The 7,175-nt window shown below is 37.9% G+C and overlaps 1 protein-coding gene across 2 annotated transcripts in view; it reads right to left on the bottom strand.

Moving 5' to 3' along the window:
- Window positions 1-7,175, bottom strand: part of LOC145686301 (ankyrin repeat domain-containing protein 13C) — a 234,923-nt gene that overhangs the window by 22,142 nt on the left and 205,606 nt on the right. The window lies entirely within an intron of this gene.

Here is a 7,175-nt window from a genome sequence, read left to right as displayed (position 1 = left end):
CCGCACACCAAAGGAAACATCTGATGAGATGAGACTTATGGAGAGGAAGTCCAATTATATAAAGGTGTGAAGCATTGGTATCGTCGGTTTAAGTGTGGTGGAACTTTCGTACAAACGGCTCTCATTCCAGGGCAATCCCAGTCCACCATTGATGAAGGCTAGTGGGTAAGTGGAAGCCGTCATCTTCGAGGATTGCTGCATAACCATTGGCCAAGTAACTGAAGAAGTCATAAGTGTGGAGTCTGTGGGAAAAATTATCCATGAGCATTTGTACATGCATAAGGTGTCTGACAGGAAATCCTGTGGCAAGACTTTCGTGATAGACTAGAAACTCACGATGAAACATGGGCCCATCATTATTACCCATATCAAAGCAATCGAAGCATACTCACCAACTCCAATGAAGGCTAGTGTCCAACTCTAAGCAGGAAAGGTCACGCTTTTCTTTGACACCAGCATGGAGTACTGATGACCTGGCTAAGGAGATAACAATCACAGGGACGGGTAGGTATACTACGCTTAATGCTGCAGAAATTACAGTTCCATTAAAACCAAGAAGCATGGGATGCTGACCAATGGGTGTCCATATTCTTCAAGATGACTTTCTAAATCAAAATTCGCATGCTGCCTAGACAGAAGCACGATCCAGCGCTTCTGAAATTCTTCATCTTCATACTCTTCTAACCTTGAACCATCTAATTTCTCTTCCCAACCATGAAGTCATTTCTAAAGGGAAAACATCTCAAAGATGAAACGTTGATTTCTGGGATCAAGTCATGGCTTCTGGAACATTATTCGGACTTCTGTGAAATACTTTTAGTGTTGCTCACGAGAGAGGACACTGTTCACATCTTGTCTCGTCTCCATAAGATTTTCATGACAAGACAGCCTCACATACACCACCACCGTGTGAGCACCAATACAAGTATATACTGTAGTTCTTACTATCAAGGCTGAGACTTGCACGGTCGAATTTTTTTTAACTCAACTCGGTTAGTGATGCCAAGTGGCTCGGTTCAGATGATCGAACAGCTCGAGCCGGCTCGGTTTGAGGTGAGCCATCGCCTCGAGCCGCTCGGTTGAGTGAGCTGTTGGCTCGGTTCACTTCGCGATTCGGTTCGATAGTGAATGAACTGTCAGGCGAGCCGCTCGAGCTATTGACAACCCTAAACGCGGGCCGAGCAGTTTTAAATATGTTTGACCGGCGCCCTGTAACTTTTAACATTTTTATTCTCGAGCCCGAATACTTGCTCCTCGGAAACTCAAACCCAGAACCTCGTAAACGATGTTCTTGCTTCCTGAAGACTTCTCGACGACCGAGTTCGGCAGTCGGCTAATTTTTAGTATTCAGATATAAACATGTTTATATAGGTGTTATAATAATAATAATAATAATAATAATAATAATAATAATAATAATAATAATAATAATAATAATAATAATAATAATAATAAAGTAGTACAGTGAAACCTGTCTATGTTGGCCAACATCGGTTCCATTTGGAAGTGATCAACTTAGACAGCTGGCCAACTTATAGAAAGTAAGTGTGATTGGCATATTTTTAGAACAGGATTTCTAGTATTACTTGATTGTAACATTTTAATAAGCAATGGCAAGACAGCTACTTTTAAATACTGTATACAGAGTAATCATAACAATACACAGTATTAGAAAAAATTACTACAGTATGTTTGATATATGTAAATACCTTTCTGTTTCTGAAAACTAGTCTGATACACTGAATTATTCGAGTTGAAAACACAATAATACAAACAATCATAAAACAGAAACATATACACGCAGTTTATTGAAATTGATATTGTAGCACACTGAGTTATTCAGATTGAAAAGAAAAGGAAAATTATAAATTGTACAATTTATATGCAGTTTATGATTTTTTTTTCGAGAAACAGTGAATCAGCTAATAACGAATTGATTCATGGTGGTTTATTCTAGGCATTTCTTTTATTATATTTGACATATGTACACATTCTAATTTTGTAGTTAGCTACCTCTTGTTAAAGACTACAAGTGTTTTCCTCAGAGCAAAAGATGTTTGAGAAAACCTTAAGCGAATTCATTTCAAAACCTCTGCTACCTTTCGACAAGCCGTCAGGTGCCAATAGTTGAGATGGTTAGCTTGAACCTTGAGAATTTGCCGGAATTACTGATGAAAGGAGCCTATATAGCTAATGAATTTACCAAAACAGAAAGGGGAAACAAATATCTACAATCATTTCCTGAATTCCTGTACGTGCTTATTCTTATTCACATCTTCCTTCACTACCCCTTTATGAGGGTAGCGTTCTGGTCATTGACTTCCAAGAACAAATTGTTGAAATCCATGCTTCTTTGTCTTTCGTCACAAATACAGAACATCTGCCTCTCATATGGGAATACGAGAAAGTTAAGAAAAATAACAAAACGGTATTTTGCGTGGCCAAGATACGCAGGTAAATGTATCAATCTCATCATAGGGTAAACATTGCTTCAATGTGGCCAACTTCCAAGATAGACAGGCGGTCAACTTACACAGTAATAAGTAACGAATGTCTTATGAGAAAATGGAGGTTCAAGACGAACCAGGCCAAGATAAGCAGGTGGCCAAGTTGATAAATTTTACCGTAGTAATAATAGTATCATTGACAATAAGTATATTGTCTATCTACGATATTTGGCGTGAGTATTTGAAACTACACACAGGACTTGGCTCGTTTTGGTTCGATTCGACTCGAAACTCGACCCGAATTCGAGTCGAGTTGGAGGAAATTTTTCGAGCCGAGCTCAAAGATGTCTCTTTCGAATCGAGTCGAGTTTCAAAGAAGACTCGCTCGTGTCCATCCCTAATTATACCATAAAATCAGGGTATATATTATGTAACAATATTTATGAGAATAACACAGACAGAATTATAACTTCAGCATTCTATACAGTTAGGTGGAACTAGACACAATATCATCTATTGCCTTGTAATAATCAAAATGAAAATCTCTTTCTACGTAAAACAAAACAAAATCCTCTTAAAGTTCCTGACTCAAAGACGAACTCAAACGATTTTTTATTTTGAGAACTGAAAATACCCTCTCACAGGAAACCTGAGTACAGGATAAAGTTAATGCATACTTATAAGAAGTGAAAGTGAAATGTAAAACGATCCATGGTCATTTAATTCGTGTAGTAGTTTCAATGCACAAATGAGACATTGTTTATACTCTGTCTTTTCTTCACATCTTAATAATTCTGTTAAGATATCATTAATTTCATCCGCTGAAAGTGTTTCAAATTTCTCTTGTTCTCTGTCATTGCTCAGATCAAAATCATCGCCAATGTTTCGTTCAGAATCTGGTAAGTTTTAAACTGTGTTGTAATCTTCATAATGGGTAGCAAACTGAATTCTCGACACAACTCAATCCAACTGGTATCGGAAAGTTGAGCCAATTTTCGAAACATAACATCGTCACGAGACACTGGTACTCCGAAGGTTATTGATATTTTTTGGATCGAGCTGTGCAATGTCCCTCGTAAGTTCATCATTGAAAATAAATCACTGTTTAATATTCTGTAATGCGATGTCAATGTTAACAAAATAAACATCGATTTCAAATCTCTCGGATGGTGTAGTGTCTACCAGTCTCTCCTCATCAGCAGCCAAATTCCCAGCTCTTTTGTTTGTAATTGGTATTCGCTTTGATAACAGGCTCAGTTCAATAATGATATCGACTTCCCTTTCAGTTAATCGCTAGATGATGTGTACCACAAAATCACTGGCGATGTTGTGCAGTACTTCAAACCTGTCTCTTTTTTTCAAGTATTAGTCCGTACAAAATATTTACCACTTGGCTTTCTGCCAGATAGCTCAGACCACTTGTCTGGAGATATCTGAAGGCAGGAGTCAAAGCATTAAATAAGTCTCTATAAGTAAAGGCAAAAATAAGTTGTTCTCAAAGTTGTACAAGTTTTCGAGCAACATATTTGCTGTGAATGTCACATTAGCTGCAAAATCATTACTATTTGCAATTGCGAAGAAGCAGAATAACACTATTGGATTTCACTACTATTTTTGCTTGCACCGACATAATTCTGAAGCTGGCATGGCCCATTCTTACTTTATAGGAGAAGTAGAGCTTGACGTATGTAGATTGCCGCCGTGACTGTTCAGTGTCGCACACCTTTCCCACACTTTTCCCTCTTCCTCCTGACCTCTCTTTATTAACATTTTCATTTGGCCCTTGTCTGGGCGGCAATCGCCCCCTAGCCACCTGGGCCAGTCCGAGTATACACAACGAGGAAGGGTAAGAGGAGCAGGTATACAAGAGCTATTGCAGATGATAGTACTCTGCTTCTGAGTAGATACGTAAATTAAAAAAAAAAAAAAATACTATCTTATGTTGTTTCACTTCTTATGAATATGAAAATGTTACAGGTATCCTACTACTCTGATAGAAGAATAAAAGAAAAAGGAAACGGATTCATACGTATCGAAATGCTTCGCAAGTTTGTAATCTTTTACTCTAGTCGCTCATCCAGGAGGACACCGTTGAAAGCAGGGATGGAAAAAAGAACCGGTTCTGACCAGCTTTTGAACCGGTTCAAGCACAAAGAATCCACGCTAAAGATAGGAACCTGTCCGGAGCGTTTTCACAAGAACCGGTTCATTTTCCATCCCTGGTTGAGAGAGATTCCAACTTTATACCAAACAATAAGCTTTCCTAGCTGCAGTGTGTTGCTTAGGGCCTAAGAGAAGGGTTTTTCTGTTTGTTTGTACATTTGAATACGAAATCTTGATTCAAGAAGCTATATTTGGTAGACAATCTAAACACTAGGTTTAAACCATAGATTCAACATTTTACTTCTCTCTTTCCCTTCCTCTCTTCCGTACCATACCGAACTCCTTTATCGGAATTCCCTACACTACTACAAAAATTCCTCAGACGATTGCCAGGATTTACTCAACCGAACTTTTTTTAAAATAACTTTACTATTTTTTTAATATGTTTTGGGAACATTTCCATACAAGGAGTCTAATCACTCAACTTCAACCAAAGGTGGAATTAAATATGAAATAAAATATCGTAAACTACAGTATACGCTAAAGATCTAGTGACCATGAGTGTTCAAGGGCATAATGATCTTAGTATTATATTTCATAACAAGCTTACTTTCAGTGAACATATTGCTTTCTTTAAAAAGAAGTCTCTGGGAATATTTGGAACTTTATACAGATTTACTGAAATTCAAAATTTGACGGCGCTAGCTACTTATTACAATACTTTGATTTCTCTGGAATAATGTTCGTCCATTTGGTCTATGGACCGTCTGGCACATCTCTCCCACCTAAATTTTGCTCCGAACTTCTTTCTTGCCATTGTTTCTCACAAAGTAACGTAGGTCAAGTAACGAAACTATCGTAAGAACACTCAATATAGCATCATACACACGGCGCAAAAAGCTGATGTTTTGTTCCCACATGAAACAGCAAATGAAGAATTAAAGAATCATTCTCTTCTTTCTACGATTAATTTCACGTCTCATTCGCACACAATGGAATACGAGTGTTCGCAAGTATGTTCTGAACTTGGATTTGCAACAGTCCAAATGTCGCTCATGTCCTGAATTCAACAGACTTCCATTTGCCTTAGATATGTATACCTCTGAAACAAGTTTTCGATACACACTGTACAAAATTAACTTATAATATTATTATGTAAATATTTGTTAATGTTCGTGTCTTGATTCTGTTGTATTCTGTTATCAGTTGTTACGTTTCTTATTGTGTATTTTTTAAAACTCTTGTTACATGTTTCACTGTTTCATGTACTTGCTGTATCTGGAACTATATATTTTTAAGGAGATGTCTATCATCAGAGGCTTCAGAATCTCCATAAGGTAACATGTAAAAATTTTATTCATAAATATCTTACAAAATACTGCACTTAGAAACTTGCAATTTTCTATACGGATGCCAAAGAGCAATACAAAGTAGATGTTATCTCACTTTTAAACTTAATGAGTTAATTAACTGTAATAATTACTTTCATAATGAGGTAATCGCTACTGCAGGTAAAAAATCAAAAGACCACTTCCATACTTCATAAATTACTACGGGTGACATTCTTTGAAGAACACACGCTGGGGAGGGATGCATTGTGGCAATTTGAGAAGCGAAATTTTTGTCTACCACCTCCATTTTCATAATCATTTACGTCTTAAGTAGTCTCCCTTCCCACTCCCCAACCCCACCGAGGTCCTACAACTTCACGACGGCAACTATCTGAATTTGCCTTTTCGGTGGAAGCTGGTGTGATTCAAGTGTCGTCAACAAAATACTTGGTAGCACAAAGATAATGATCTTAAAAACCTCAGTATCGAACATATGTTTCCGATTGCTTTTCTACATCTTTTGTTGCTTGAAACGGATCTTCTTCCAGACAGTAGCTTTCACCTCTGCCATTCACAACTACAGAACCAAGATCATTCTATATTGTAATGTTTTGATAGAGTCAAATGATAGACCGGGTGTCTTTTCCCCTTCACCAAGTTTTATTACAAAATATAATAAATACAAGTGTCTCTAATTCAATGTCTCTTCCTCAATGACCAAGTGAAGGAATACTAAATGTTTTGCCGGGTGCCCCTTCCACTCATGGCAGTTTCCAGAACACTTTGGCAGGTTGTAGGTTAGACTTGGATTATAAGTTTAAGATGGATCCCTAGCCCAGTGCGACATAGGGTACGGAAGAGGTGCTCCTAGTCCACAGCGACATAGGAAGGTAAAGGTTAGGCGATCAGTTGGTCGACTGATGCTGGGTCCCTCGGTGGTTCTCCTTTTATTTGTCCTCCTCGGGTCCTTCCGTGAGGTCCGTCTGCTTTCGGTGTTCCTTGGTGTTTCCCGTGTCGGCCTGTTGTCTGCTAGGTTGTTTGTAATCATTAGCATGTGTTGAGCTGACACGTGTGTTTGTTGTGATGTGGGGATCCTTGCACCCCCCACACTGGAAAAAAAATAATCTGGAAGATTATTTTGAGATAATACATAATTGTAATTAGTAAAAGGTAACTGCACCGCAACACTGACACACTTGAGATACTGTTTAGACACAATAAAACACTATAAACATTATGAGACACCAAGATCACTATGAAAAACTTGTTGTGAAACATACATAATTGTAATAAC

This window comes from Thermobia domestica, chromosome 5 (genome assembly GCF_964235325.1).
Source record: "Thermobia domestica chromosome 5, izTheDome1.hap1.1, whole genome shotgun sequence".
Classification (NCBI taxonomy): Eukaryota; Metazoa; Arthropoda; class Insecta; order Zygentoma; family Lepismatidae; genus Thermobia; species Thermobia domestica.
Note: the sequence above shows the minus strand (reverse complement) of the source record. Positions and strands in the feature narration are given on the sequence as shown.